The 14,163-nt window shown below is 37.2% G+C and overlaps 1 long non-coding RNA gene across 1 annotated transcript; it reads left to right on the top strand.

Annotated features, from left to right (window-relative positions):
- The first annotated feature begins 3,841 nt into the window (after positions 1–3,841).
- Positions 3,842–5,942, top strand: LOC306804558. The gene is made up of 3 exons (XR_013774919.1): positions 3,842–4,006; positions 5,006–5,066; positions 5,541–5,942. It is a non-coding gene; the product is annotated as an uncharacterized lncRNA (long non-coding RNA).
- The last annotated feature ends 8,221 nt before the right edge of the window (positions 5,943–14,163 follow it).

Genomic DNA, 14,163 nt, shown 5'->3' with positions numbered 1-14,163 from the left:
TGGTGTTTGGTGTATTTTCAATATGTGTGCATTTTGCCTCATGTTCTTTAATCATCAGGGTGCTGAAACTTTAGATGATGGTTCAAAAAATATATCTTCCTGTGGTAAGGAGAGAAGCTGATGTGAACTGAGCTGCAACTCTACATTTGTCTGAAGCAGCAGTAAGAAATATGATAGCAATTGTGGCAACAATGATGGAAAAGGCCCCATGAAAAATTGCAAGAACTATTTTATTGCTTTGCTATTTTATTACTCTGGAGAGTAATTAAGTATTCTCTCCTGCTTGCTGCCCCCCAGCCCATCATGAATTCTGTGGTAATTTGTGAATTTCTATTGCCTGGTAGCATGGAGCAGCAGCCCCTGCAAGCAAGGTGTGGTCTGTGCAGGTGTTGAGACATCCTGCCCCACTGTAGCAACATTCTCCTGTTTGCTTTCAAAACAAAAGTATTATGAAATTCATGTCAAGGATGTTACAGGAATTTATTTTCTCTGTAAATTGTAAGTATTTTAATTTTTCCCCATGTCGTAAGGTACCTTCTTCATTTCAGAGTTACCTGAATAAGATGTTGATAAATGAGGAGTTGGACTTATCTAATGATTGTGCTATTATCTGCCTAGAAAATACAATCAGTTTAAAATGATAGTCTAATTCACTAGTGAACTACTGCAATTCAGTGAAATAAATCCAATGGCTCTTGCTGTCAGAAAATTGGAATGAAGGCAGATTAACATGTGCACCGAGGCTGAAGGTTTTTCAGGGGAAAAAAACCTTTTCTGCTCCAATTAAATGGGCTTGTCTCAGTAATGTTTCGATGAGGAGAGACAGAACAGAATGCTTTCTGTGCTATTATGAGCTTTAGGTGAAGAAGAGAGTCAAATTTGTTTTATGTTTTCTGCTCATTTTATGGAGCTCTGTATTTGCCAATGAATTCTCTTTCCACAGGAAAAATAATACTGCATTCATTTTCTGTTCAGACCTCAAATGCTAAAATGGTGTCTCCATTAAAAAAAATTTATTTTAATGCATCTATCTAATAGCAATCATCCAGCAGAAAACAAAGCCAAATGTCACATACATTTTATTAGTGATGCTGTTGGAGCTATGGTGATTTGAGGATAATAAACTGGCCAGAGTATTTTGAAAAGTTATGGCTTTCCAAATGTATAGACTGGCAGCAACGAGTAAATGCCAAAATAGCAAATGTGGCACAGAGTTTTCAGTGCTCTGAGGATGAGGACTCTGCAGGATGGCCACTGTGGGTTTCCCAGTCAATTCACATGCTCAGTTCAGAGCAATGTCAGCCCAAGTGTGTGGGAGCTGCCATCCACTACAACAATTACAGAGCTCCTTGGGTCTCAAGGGTCCAAACAAAGTCCACACACCAGGGAATTAAACATGGAAACAACTGCTGCAGACTGAGTTTGGCAGTGGGATTGGTACTGCTTGATGATGTTCGCTGCTGATTCCTCCCTCTTCAAACTTGTTTGGGTTTCACTGCACAGAGAGAGACTGTAAACAGGCACCAGTAATTAAACATGAAGAGGGAAACAGTCACAATGGAACTGAAACTTTCTTCAAGCTCTGGAGAATCTTCTCTTTCCAGTCAGTTTTCCTTAAATTGCTATATTGTGTTATAAGGGGGAGAGCTTTGTTAGTCCTGTCCAAAAAGATCCAGGAAAATGATTTTTAAATATAACAACCTATTTTCTTGTCTGTTGAAATAGAAATTCCTGTGCAGTGGCTCTGTTGGAATAAGAAATTGTTAGAAGCAGATAAAAAAGACAGGCCTGAATTGAATTTTGTGGTGAAGAAATGATCCCTTTCTCTTTTCTAGGTGCAGCAAAATTTTGTTGTATGTTAGCACGTTAAGGATTTGGAAACTATAATAATATAGATGATACAGGAATGTGAATGGAAAAAACAATGGTATTATGTGAATAAGCTCTATAAATACTGTTTTATGAGAAAGTCAGAGGACATAAAGTGTTTCTATTACAACCAGAATTCTCATTGAATGTAATGATGAAAGGTAATAGTTCTGATTTCACCTAATGTTCTTGCAAGAATTTGGACTGAAAAAATGTTTTCAATTAAACACTTCTTTAAAAAAAAAAAAATAGAAAAAAAGGGAGTTTTAAGAATAGTTGCTGAGAGGTAGGTACAAAACAAGTGTTTTGAAAAGTTAACTGCCTACTCAAATCTTGTCCTTGTGTGCTGCTGTGCTAAATAGAATAATCAGTCAAGGAGGGTTTGGAAACCAGTGTGTTGAATGAGTGCCAAAACAGGAGGGTGATGTCAAGGACCTACAGAATGCAAATGGAGTCTGAGACTTTCAAAAGCCTTCCTCTTAACAATCCTTTTCCTTTCTTTGTAATTATATTTGGACTGTTTTCTTGGGTCTTTCTTATGGAGAAGTGCCTAAATTCATCCTTTCGTTGTTTCTTATGGTGGAATCTCTAATTAACAGTCAGTCAAGGTCACCTCTGACAACAAAACCCAAGAGTCCCAAGAAAAGATTCTGCATGTTAAATAAAATGTGGGAAATAGCACTCAGAAAGAAGTACATGGACTACATATTTCAAAGAGTATTAGGGAAGCTGAACTCTTGGGAAAAAGTGACTGTTTGTGTGACACTGAAGCTGCTGGTTGCATGGAAAAAAAACCCTCTTTGTTGCATCTGAGTAATTGCAGGCAAAGCCTGAGGTCTTTTAAATCTGTAAGGACTAGCAAATAATTTGTCTTCATTTTGGCTTGGACCAATTTTGGGCACTTACTACTTGTAACAAAAATTTTCCAATAAACAAATATATTTACAGAACAATTACACTATTAAGTCATTATGCATAAATTAATTTCTAGTAAAACCCACATTTTGGCTAAGTCCCTTATGTGTAATACAAGCTGGGATTTTACTGCCACAGTGGGTCATGTTTCCAGCAGCAAATGCACCAATGCAAGATGGAGTCTAAATGGGGATGAATTATTAAAAATAGTTTGAAAGAGGTTTCTGAGGTATCACATACATGGAGCTGCTGATGTATCAAACAGCTTAGAAAGAACAATGGTGTAACTGGTGCCTTGGGTTTAGCTTTTATATTTTTCAGAATCTCTGCTGCTTAGTTGTAACTCTGAAACTTCATATTAGGTGTTGGTAAGGTCTCTTCACAGGATGGTTGGACAAAACAATTCCTTTCTAGCTAGAGAATCAAGAATAGGTGGTACCCAAAAAGCAGAAACAATGGCTAAGGGAAGGGAGCAAGGCAGGGGGCTGAGACTGCATAGCCTGGAGCTGTGGTTGAACAATTGATCCCAATATATAAATAAACCAAAACTTACATAAGTGTAAAACTCGTGACCAGGATCCACCTTGGGTTTGTTTGGCTCTTGCAGTGCCCCAGGTGCATCCTTTCAATAAATACCTCTTTCATTCCTTTTGCTCTGTCTGGTCTCTGTTCCAGGTCAGCCTTTCCAGGCAGCACAACCAGCTCTGTCTCGTCCCCTGTTCCTTTTGACCAGTCTCTGGAGTGAGTGGCTGCTTGCCATTTGCACACAGCCTGCTCCTCCAGCGCCTGTGCTGGAGCTCAGGGGGAGCTGGGGCTGGGGGAGCTGGGAGATGGAATCTTGTGCCTTTGGGATTGCCAGGAAACTGGCAGCCTGCCCTGCTTTTGATCACCTTAAAGCCTCCTGTTAAGGGGCAATCTGTACCTGATTGCTCCTCACTGCTGTGGCAGCCAGGAGCCCCCTTGGGGATTTTGAGAGGATCACAGATGCTCTTCATGAAAGACAGAAATGATAAAAATGTAAAAAGTTATTTTCTTCGATTACAGTCCTCGCCTTGTTATAATGTTTCACCTAACTGGTGTTGAGCTGAAATATGAAGAATGAAATTGCTAACTTGTTGAAAATTGATCCTAGTTATTGTTTCTGCCGTTGACCATGTTTGATATACATCTGCTTCTTGCTAAGACGTGCTAGGTTAAAAAAGAACAATGAATTTTTTAAACTGTAAGTATATAATAGTATATAACTTTTATGAATGTTTTATATCCACTTTAATTTTCACAAATGTAAGATTTTAATAGTCCCAAGAGAAGAAAATTTAAAAGCCTAAAAGTGAATTCCAGGCCACTAGGGAATCCAGCATATTTTTCAGATGTTGTTGAGCTCTCTGTGTTACCAAGCAAAGGTATTTTTAATTAATTAATTGTTTATTAATGGCATATTTGTTAGTGAGACAAGATTGAATCCTTTCTTCTAATTCAGTAGCTTCAGATTCTTTTCAATTTCTTGAATTCTTTTTTTTCCATTTTGGAAGAGAGCAACAAATGTTCAACTATGGTAGAAGCAAAATGTAAAATTTATCTCTGGCTTGCTGTTTTTAGGAAATGGGCACTGTTTGAAGTTACATCTGGCATGTTACAATGACTGGGGCTCCTGTGTTAACAGGTGTTGGAGGAAAATGAGAATGATAAGTTTGTTTTAGAGAGCACTGTGCAATTTATGGCTTGGCCATAGGCTCTCAAAGAAGCACATTTCTGCATGACAGAGCATAAACTGTCACCAGTACAAATTGCATTAATATTGAGTGGATAAAATGCTGTATCTGGAATTATCATTTAAAATACATTTGGATGCTGTGAAGCACTAAAGCAGTGCCTTTGGAATTCTTGGCTGGTTTCTTTCTCTGCCCCCCTGCTAAAAATCACTAATTGTTGAAGGTAAGTGTTCTGCAAATATTATCAGAATATAGAAGAGGCACTTTCAAGAGGTCAGAAAATAGTTTCAGTCAGTTGGAACTGAAAAAATCAGTCAGTTTTACAGACTAAAATGGAGTAGAAAAAAATACTGAACAGACTGGTAATGCACTTTTAATTACTGTAGTACAGTGTGCTGAACTCTGCAGTAGAATATAAAGTTTTCTGTCCATCACTGCCTTATACAGTTTCCAAATAGGCTTTTTTATTTTCCAATTGCATAATCTTCATGGCTTTTTTTCTGTTTCAGCTAATCTCTAGAAAATTGGGCTGTTGATCTGTTCTAATACCTCTGGCTTTGGTGGGATACAGTGAGTGCATAAAGGTTTTGGGTTGGTGTGGGGCTTTCTTTTCTGCATGTCAATACAGATACACATTCACACATCCCCACCCCCACTTATTAAAACCAATGAAAGTTCTGTTCACACAGCATGCATTCAAACCAAGAAATTCATAATATATTTGAGCAGCAAACATAATGGGAAATTTTTGGAGGTTTCTTTGCAAAGGAACTGTTTGGGAAAAAAAATCTTAGGACTGATTTTAATTTTTTTTTCAAGGGACACAATATTTAGTATCATATTCCCTTCACTGCCCGTTTACTAATTTTTAATTCATTTTATTATCTTGATTAGTGAGTGTCCTGAGACTTTTTAAAATTTTATCCTGTGTCTTCTTATATTTCACTACTGTAGATGAGATTTCAAGAATTATGATTATAATACTGATACATCTTCTACATATCTATTAATTTTAGTATGGGTTGTGTCATTCTAATTTTCCAGGGTAGAAGTACCAGTGAACAATAACAATGGGCCCTTTGTCTCTGAAATACAATCTATTCAGTGTCCTTGGCTGCCATTGAAATCGCTATCTTGAACATTCAGAAAACGGTGGAATGGAGAGAATAACAGAGTAGTTTCATCTCTAATAAAAGAGATGCCACATTTGGGATGTTCACTGGTGCAGGAAACAAGGGCATTTCATTTCAGGTCACCTTAATAATTTGTCTCAGCTGTCAATAGGTATCCAGTTCTCCCTGTGAGTCTCTCTGTGAACTGCTGGAGTACAAAGGAATCAAAGTCGATGAGGAGGGAGAGGTTTGAAAGCTCCTTTCATCTGGCACCTTGCTTGGACACTGAACTGTGGCAGCTAATTACTCTGCCTTTCCATCACCTCCAAACCTGGACACCTCAATAATGCAGAGCAGGGTCTGAGGCTCCTGGCCTTCCTTTGGTCTTCACAGGCTCCAGAAGGATTCCTGGCTCAAAACTCAGAGTATCACCTGTGTGGGGTCAGAGGGGACCTCAAAAGGGTGTCTAGAGCATCTGTTCTTCAAAACCAGAATCTTGTACCATCCTGATAGATCTGAAATGCAGACCTCAGTTCTGTGTTCCTCTGATTAATTGAAAAAAGATGAAAGAGCTCCTCTAGTTAAATAACTCCTTCATGGTGCAGCTTTCAAGAAATACTTGCATTTACATTTACATTTTTTCTTTCATACAGCTCAGGTCACTTAATTTTTATCTCTCATAGCTCCATCTCCCTTTTGAAACAAGACACTGGCAGGCTAAGAAAACCTTAAATGCTTCCACTTTTGTCACAGAGTTATGGGGAGTAGCTGTGAACAGAACTTGATTATTATTTTGACTGAAAGGTGGTGAGTTCAGTACTGGGAGCTGAAAGCATTCAAAAACCTTGATTTTCCAAATTAAGTTTTCATATATATTAAAGAAAAAGAGGAGGATTTAGTGCACTCTTATATTATTACTGATATTATGCAATGAAGAGGACACAGTTTTTACCTCCCCAAAATCAAACAGCACCATGAGGACCTATGAGGCTGTGATTGATCCCAGCCTTGAGAATTCCAGAAAAAACCAAAATACAGTTCTTCAAGCTCCTCTTTCATAGTCCCACTCCCCTACCTTGAGTCTCTGTCCAGTTCTTCTCAGATTTCCTATAAACTGTGATCAGAATTGTAGTTATAAAGTTTTATGGCACTAAAATGTCAATAAAGCTCTGCACATCTTTGAGCAGTGTATCCATGAGTTGACAGTGAATATTACATGGCAAAGTGGTGGAAAAAAACCCAAAATATTTCTGGCAGAAAGAAACAAATGTTTTGAATTTTTGTTTTGATAAAACAAAAAGTAAAAATAATTTTTAGAAAACTAAGAACTGTTAAATGAAATAGTTAAACAGTATATTAATTTAATGCAGCTGCAGAGGTCATATTCATTTCTCCCTAGGACAGCTTTTGGAAACAGGAGCCTTTGAGAGTGGAAAGGGTTAGAAAGGAAGAGGATGACAGTGCTGTAAAAGGACATCTTGCTCCACCACCTCAAATCAAAAACCTCCTGGATTTGTCTGGATTTGTCTGAGTGCTAACTAAAACCTCTATAGAAAATATCATCAATGAAGCCTTGCCATCTGACAAATTTCCTGCCAATTCCTGAAGTGATAATTAACACTATCCTTTGAAATAATTTTCTGGAAAATAGTTGCTTAAAGAAATGATTTCCAGTTTCCTATCCTGATCAGGACAGTTTTCTGAACCAATTAGTGTTAAATTAATGAGCAGCATGCTTACATTGCAGTCAAATCCCATAGCCTTTATTTCTTTCCCCATTTTTGACTTTGCTTTCCCCTCAAATAGATCCTGATTTTAATGTGTCTTGACTGATGATAAAGAGCCAATGTTAGGATCAATACCAGCAAAAAACTTTCCTTAGTGTTAGACAAAAAAGTTCTCTCTGGTGAAGTGTTATAAATGGCCTGGTATGATGCACTCTATTCCTTCTGGCCTTTAAACCCAAATCCACTCGGGTCTATTGGCATAAAGGGTTCACAGAAGAGCAATTTTTCTTCTTTGGAAAATTGAATCACTGTCTCAGTGATTTGGTGTCTCACTACACCAAATTTTTCTACTGTTCATTGCATTTTAAAGACCAGTGTGTTTATCTAAAAAAATACTTCAGATAGTAACAAATGCATAGGATTTTTAGCAAATATTTTTGGGAATTTCAGCTTATATTGTAGAAGACATTATAGAGATTTATATCTGAGCAGTGTTGGAGAAAAAAGAAATTTGCAAAGAAACGTGAATTTTCAAGATGTGTTTATAACTGCTCTTGTCAAAGCATGCCATATTACTAAGTTTCATGCTTCATAGCAACAAATTCAGGTGCTGCATGTAAAGAAAAATTTGTTCTTGGCAAGATTGATATACAGCTCCCCTTCATTTAAATAATCATAATGGAAAATTTTTCTCTAACTTGAAGTAGGGGATGATTTTTATACTTAAAAGTACACCTGAGTGATAGCTTTAATCAAAGTCTCTGTCACAAAGTGGAAATGTTATAAACACTTTCCTTTTGCTCCCTTTGTGTTGTGTCTCCTTTGACACTAGCCCATAGCTGGTACCTGGGGAAGGAAAACAGTGCTGGAGCAAGGATGGGAGTGATATTTAACTGGTATGTCCTCTCATCTGGGGTTCTTTGCACCACTTTGTGTACATGAACAACCTAACCCCTGAGGAATTATCTTTCATTTACACTCCTGGTATCCAAAGCAATGCGGGGCAATGAATTCCTCAAATTAATAAACAAAATAAGGGGGGAAAAATAATTGCAATGTAACTACTCAGTTGTTTGTATAATGAGAGAAGGACTTTTGTGTTTCAGAAACAAAGCTTGTGCTTTCATACCTCATATATTTTGATATACATTTCATATTCAGATATATTCATCATAAAAATGAAGCTGTAATTTCACGAAATTGAGTTTTCAAGTAATAAAATGCTTTATTTGTTGTTTTTACAGCCGTACAGCAAATTGCAAAATGAGTTCTCCCCAGACACTGAAATCTGATTCCAAAGTTGCCTTACCTGAAATTCCACTTCATTTATCAGAGACAATATTGTGATGTCTTTGTAAATAGTCTCTCCAGGATTTTTAGTTTATTTTATGACAGTGAATACATTTGCAATCGCTGTTACAGCCCTGAAAAATACCATATGGCAAAAATGCCCATATTTAATTTAGGGTGATTGTGCTCTATTTGTTCAATCTATTAAAGTAGCTGGCATATCAGCTAATCTGACAGCTGTATTACTCAACATCATTGCAGGCAATGACATATGGTGAGGCAGAAGGACAAACATGCAAATATTCATTTCATCAGGAGCAGGGCATTGTCTAAGCTTGAAAAAACCCTTTGTTAGTAAAGCTGTACTTAAGAGCAGAACATTAACCTCTGTATTTATCTGCCAGGGTTTTTGTTCTTAAGTGAGAAAATAGAAGTTCCCATCTTGAAGTGAGTAAAATGGATGACAAATTGTTAAATCTGATTGTTGAGAAGGAACAAAGGCTCCAGTGACCTCAGTAAAAATGGTGGTAGCTGGAAAATATATTGAACTGTTGCCCATGATCAAGTTTTGAGGGGAGGGAGAGAGGGAAGGAGGGAAAGAGCAAGTGGTTAAGTACATTGCATTTGTACAGCTTCTGAGTGCTGCTTCCTTTTTATAAATGAGCCACAGCAGTGTTATAGTACCCTAGAGGAAAGATTAGCCTTCAGCTGTGAGGTAGCATCAGGTGTTGGTCATATAATACTTATGGGAAGACAGAGAGGGGAAAATATCAGACTATTACAGAATATGGTTGTTTATCTCTTTCAAAATGGGGTGAGGGGAGAAGTTCTCCAAGTTCTTCTCTTTGAAAAATAATAAGATTCTCTTTGAAAAGTAATAGTAATCAAATGTGAGATTTGAGACTTATTTACAAATGCAGAATTGTCATAGACATTTAAGTAGCAACTGCAGCAAGAGATTAATACATTTCTGAAATGTCATTTCAGAAAAGATCACATTTGAGTTCCAACAGATTTGATGTTTGAAGTATCTTGGTGAACACAGCTGTTAAAGGAATGTACAATAAAGTATATTCTCTTTGACAGAATATGTCTTCAACTGAGGGTATTAATTCTCTCTTAGTGCAATGAGATTTTTGTCTTACAGTTTGTAGCCTTGCCAGTGTTTCTTCAGGAGCCACCAGCAATAATCCATCTTGATGTCCTGCCTCAGCATCCCAGCAGAGCCTCCCAGGCAGGACAAGCCTTGGTTTAACCCTGCAGGCTGCAGGCTCAACTCTCCCTGGGTTCAGCTGGCCTCCTCACTCAGGTGCCTCTCCCTGCTTTCCTGCCCACCCCTTCCCTTCCTAAATGAGGCAGCCCCCAGGTACAAAATGCAAGTGCAGGATGTTTCCTGTGCCTTTGACTCACCAGGGTTGTAACTTTGCATTTATGTGACTTGAGTGACTTGGGAGAAATTACAAAAGGGCAGGAACATTCTCACCATGGTTTTTACTCCAGTTTTTTTTCTAAAGGAGGAAAAAATACCCTCTCTGTTTTTGTTCTGAGTGTTTCTATAGCCCTGAAAAAATGGGTTTTTGTCTGCTTCATGCCATCAGACCAGTGCTAATCAGCTGAACAGAGACTGCAGCCTGGTCCCAAAACTGTCAAATTCACACTATGTGCTACTTGAGATAACATGAGAGCCTTCCTAATTATATCAGGAAAACATTAGTGCTGTGTAGCTTCTTAACCAACTAAACAAGATGACTTGAGCTTGTGCTCCATTCCTTTTCTTCCTCCTTTATCAAATAAAGATCACATGGTTTGAAAAATGGGGGTTGCCTTCAGAGGGTTCCAGACCAATAAGGAAATAATTCAGTATTAGTACCCAAATCCCTGTGGAAGCACAAGTCAAGCTGAAGTATTATGCATGAGTTGGTAGATCTTCCATATGTTGTTTGTACTCACTCCCTGAGGCTTTGTGCTATAAATAACAGAAACTGGAATGCAAAGTAGCACTCATCAGGGACAATAAAAGTAATAATTTGGAGATTCATTCATAAATACGACTGGAGGGGACCTGCTATGATTGCAGAGTTTGGTCTTATGCAAAAGACAAACTTTCCTTGTACTAATCCCTGTTGGAAATAGGTGCAGCTTTTTATTCATCCAAATTGTATAAAGTTGGAGACTTATCTAAAAGAGCAAAGAACCCAACCCTGTATTTGAAAATCCTTTTCAGCACCGAGTATCTAAGAGAGCTGAGCTAAGATCACCGATTCCCAAACTCATTAAGGCTGGAAAAGGCCTTTAGGAGGCTCAGCCCAACTATGATCAACACTAAACCATGTTCCCAAGTGCCACATGCACACATTTGAACAATTCCAGGAGTTGTGATTCCACTTGGACAGCTCACCTTATGACTAAGGGGGATCTTACTTTCATTTGGTGGTCCCTCTGCATGATCACACAGAAATTGTAAAATATTGCATGTCTTTATAATTTATATTCACTCCCAAGACTTAAAAGGCTAATAAATAGTAAATATTTACACTAATGTATAAGAAGATAATAGAAAAACTACATATATACACACACCAAAGCTGAATACAATTATATGATAATTATTGGCTAATTTTATGATAGTTGAATATCTAAGTATTGAAAATGTCACTAAGGGTTCCAAATTATTAGGAATAGTTGTTACTGCTAGGAAAGAGACTGTTATGAGACTGTTATGAGACTAATTTTGTGTTTTCAAGGTTTTAGGTGTCTGCAAGGCATTTCAGAACATCCCCAGCACGAGGGTGCAGGTTTTGGAAGGATTTTAAGGGGCTTTTGGGGACCAAGAAAACGTAATATGAATTTCAGTTATCCTGGGAAAAGCTGCAAGGTGAATAGGGCCACAGGACATTACTGCATTCAGACACTAATGTCCTTTCTAGGTTTTCCTGTAATCATCTTTTTTGCACTGAGAAAATAAACTGCTGTGCTCCTGAAATTTTCCAAGGGTAGATGAAAACATATTAGGTAATAGACTGTCAATTATTTCCTAAATTTTAATCTGCTGCATCCTTATTCTGCATTTAATACATGAGGAAAAGAATAGTATGCAAATGGATGCACTAATAATAGCTGATTATAATGCATTAATTTTACATCACCAAATAATCATCATTAATTTAATTCCAGTACATCATAAAATGTCTAATTCCTCTGCAGCCAGTCCATATTAAATTGATAAAAGAGACTAGAGTAGTTTAGAAAGTCTCATTAAGTGCTCAAAGATATAGTTTATTTTTTGTGTGTGAAGTTTATTTCTTTAATCAATTAAAATGCAATAAGCACTGTGGTGAGAATGCTGAAATTACACAGGCAGACACAGATGATAAAAAGGCAAGTGAAGCATCCCCTCCTGTCAGTGCTCTTCCCAGCTGGGATGCACCAGGTTTATTCCTGAGGGGCTGCACTTTAATCTGCTGTGCCTAAACCCAGCTAAATCCTCAGCAGAACTCGAGATATACCTGCAGCTTTAATTTACAGCTGCTGTATTTTATGGCCTGTACAAATTAGATAGTGTTCTTTATTAGCTCCATTATCACAAACACTTTTTATGTAATCAGATTATCTTTTTTTTTTTTTCTTTTTGGTAATAATTCATGCTAATTTTCTGTCACACCAATTTTTGAAAATCCTCCCTGAGACTTTCAAGTAACATTTTCTTTCTAGCTTGGCAATTGTGCCAAACAAAAAAAAAAAATCTTAGCTCTTCTAATAATGGTTATTTATCTCCTGGTTCCTACCTTCCATTCTGTTAGAACACCCAGTGTTTGCTCATGAAATAGGGAGTTAATCGTTTTAATGAGACACTCTAAATGGTTCCCATAGATCTAATTTATTAATAATTCAGAGAATACTCAAATGGCTGCCATTAGTTTGCCATCTCATCCTCCTCTCTGGGTTGTATACCTTAGCTGTTGGGTTGTGAAAATATCACTTGAGGGCATGGATAGAACTCCACAATGGTTTTTAAAAATACTCTTCCTGAAAATATTTCACTGCTGGCTTTTCAGGAGAGAAACACAACGGGTAATTTGTTTCAGCTAGAAACTTAGAGATTCAAAAAGAGTGGAGTGAATCCATTGTTCAAAAGAAACATAAGGGTCTTTAGAGTTGCTGACTTTTCATTCCCATGGATCAGCTGTATGCATGTGAGTTTAAGCACTCCCAATTCTATTTTTGGGTACAACTCAGTGCATTTGAGGGCTGACATCTGTGCCCCTGGGGTGACACTGGTGCCCCTGGGGTGGCTCAGATGCCTCTCCTTGGCAAGCAAGAGTTGGAAGTGGGCTGTGTTCTGAAAATATAGATAGCACAGTTCTTTTTGGGTATGGCAAATTAAATCATGTAGAAATCTAATAATATATTGTAATTAAAACCCACGTGGAACCTTCAGCATTTGCTTTACGAATTTGTGAATACTTTTGGGAGCATTCAGGCATGCTGCCCATTTCAGTAACTTCCTAAATCTATTACATGAACAGAGTTTCTTAAACTCCTTATAAATCACAGTATTTTAATTCTAGTAAAAAGGATGGAAATGGGCAAGGAGGGGCAGCAGGTAAGGAGCAGATTTTTAAAAGAATTCAACTATTTTAAAAAATAGCCTTGGTGCCCATATCTCCATTGTTATATTTCTAAATATAATCAGAACTCAAAATTACTTAATTATTTATTTGATTATTCAATCTGTTCAGCATTCTTCTTTTTGGAACTTTGTAATCTCTCTTCCTACACCATGTAGGTGTTGCTCTTTTTCAGAAAAGGAAATTGCACTTTTAAGTAAAAAAAAAAAGGTGTTTTTATCCATCATTGTATCAAAATAGAATGCTTTGTCATTTTATTCAACCACATTTCTATAACCACACAAAAAATAGCAACAGAGAGAGAACAAATTGTACCTAGCCAGGGATTTGTATAAATTCCCTTCTTCTGATCTTATATTCATCTGCTTCTCCATGTATTAGGATTATATATCACCAAAAGAAGTTAAAGATTTTTTTGCAATGCTTTGACACTGAATTGGAGCAACTTATAGGCAGAATCTGATGCCATACAAAAAAAATTATTTAATATAATAAGAAAAACTGTATCTTATGTTGCAGGAAAGTGTTTTATTGCTAACAAATTTCAGAATATGTTAAGTATATAAAATTGGGATATGGCACTCAAAATCTCATTAAGCATTCCTATTTTGTCTTTGCAACATCTGCCATTATCAAAATCAAATTCAACAGTCACTATTGTAGTCACTGTTACTGGGGAAAAAAAATCCCTTGTACATTTTAGTGTGGCAGTTAAAATCCCTGTGGGGAATTTAATTTGGAGCCTTTATAGCAGCAGCATAGACTAATATATTCCAAGAAAGTTAGATTGACTGTGGCTGCTCCAAAAGTATGTTAGATAAACCCAAAGTTCACCTCTGAAAAGAGTCAAAATGGTTGCAGAGCTGGAGTGAGACCTGCATCTGAATTGGTCTGTAACACTCCAAGCATG

This window comes from Erithacus rubecula, assembly GCF_903797595.1.
Source record: "Erithacus rubecula genome assembly, chromosome: 8".
NCBI lineage: Eukaryota > Metazoa > Chordata > Aves > Passeriformes > Muscicapidae > Erithacus > Erithacus rubecula.
Note: the sequence above shows the minus strand (reverse complement) of the source record. Positions and strands in the feature narration are given on the sequence as shown.